The 1,241-nt window shown below is 51.8% G+C and overlaps 1 pseudogene; it reads left to right on the top strand.

The window, feature by feature from the left end:
* The first annotated feature begins 253 nt into the window (after positions 1 to 253).
* LOC101590076 lies at positions 254 to 1,095 on the top strand (annotated as a pseudogene).
* The last annotated feature ends 146 nt before the right edge of the window (positions 1,096 to 1,241 follow it).

The following is a 1,241-nucleotide window of genomic DNA, read 5'->3' as shown; positions in this document are numbered from 1 at the left end:
ATCCCCAGCACCACATGCCACACAGGCCCCACCCATGGGCACCCTGAGCTGGCCACTGAGGCTGGGTGTGGTAGTGCACACCCATAAGCCCAGTGCTGTGGAGGCTGAAAACAGGAGGATCACTACAAGTCTGAGCTGTGTAGTTGTGGAGGACCACCTGAGCAGCTCCCCTGGAAAGAAGAGTGAGGCGCAGTGGAGCCAACCTGAGCCACACTGAGTGGCGCCTGACCAGGCGGCCGGACCCAGAGCACCCATGCTGCTGACGCTGGCCTGGGGCTCGCTCTTCTTCCCGGAGCTCTTCACGTTCAGCACCTGGGCGCTGCACCACTGGTGGCCCACATGGAGCTACAACGACTGTGTGATGGTCTGCACCAGGGTGGTTTCATCAGTGCAGGCAGTGCTGGCCACCAGGGCAGGGATCATCATCATCCGTTCCTGCAGCAATGTGGTCTCAGACAGGCACTGGCTTACCCAAGAATATGTCTGGTTTTTGATTCCATACATGGTCTATGACTGCTACGCTATGTACTTCTGTGATTGGTGCAGAATCAAAGACAGACTCCTGGACACTCCTTCGTTTTTCGAAACTTCCTGAGGCAAAACCGCCTTATGATCATGCACCATATGGTTATTCTCTTTGTCCTTGTGCCAGTTGCACAGAAGTTCCGGGGAGACCTTGGAGACTTCTTTGTTGGCTGTATTTTCACAGCAGAATTGAGCACCCCATTTGTGTCACTGGGCAGAGTTCTCATTCAGCGAAAGCATCAGCACGCCCTTTTGTATAAAGTGAATGGAATCATCATGCTGACCAACTTCTTTTGCTGTCGGATCCTTCTTTTCCCCTTCATGTATTGATCCTATGGCCGACAGCAGGGACTCAGCATGCTCCAAGTGCCATACAATATCCCTTTCTTCTGCAATGTGGCCAATGCCTTCCTCATCGCTCCCCAGCTCTACTGGTTCTTTCTGCTGTGCAAGAAGGCACTCCGGCTCTTTGACACTCCCCAAGACAAAAAGGATGGATAACAGCCCCCAGAAGTTGGGCAGTGAGGTTGTCTCCTCACACTAGCTGCTGTCTCTACTCAGTATTCCATGGACCAAAATGTGCCCTAGGTGGCCTTAGCGTTTTCGGTATTGATAAGCAGATGGCTCTGAGTTTTTCTTTTAAAATATTCCCATTACCTCCCTCTTCTAACCTGCCCTTTTGCAAAAGCACTTTTTATGGTTAACAGCTATTGGGT

This window comes from Octodon degus, unplaced genomic scaffold, assembly GCF_000260255.1.
Source record: "Octodon degus isolate 3935 unplaced genomic scaffold, OctDeg1.0 scaffold00052, whole genome shotgun sequence".
NCBI lineage: Eukaryota > Metazoa > Chordata > Mammalia > Rodentia > Octodontidae > Octodon > Octodon degus.
This window is presented reverse-complemented; position numbering and strand designations above follow the sequence as displayed.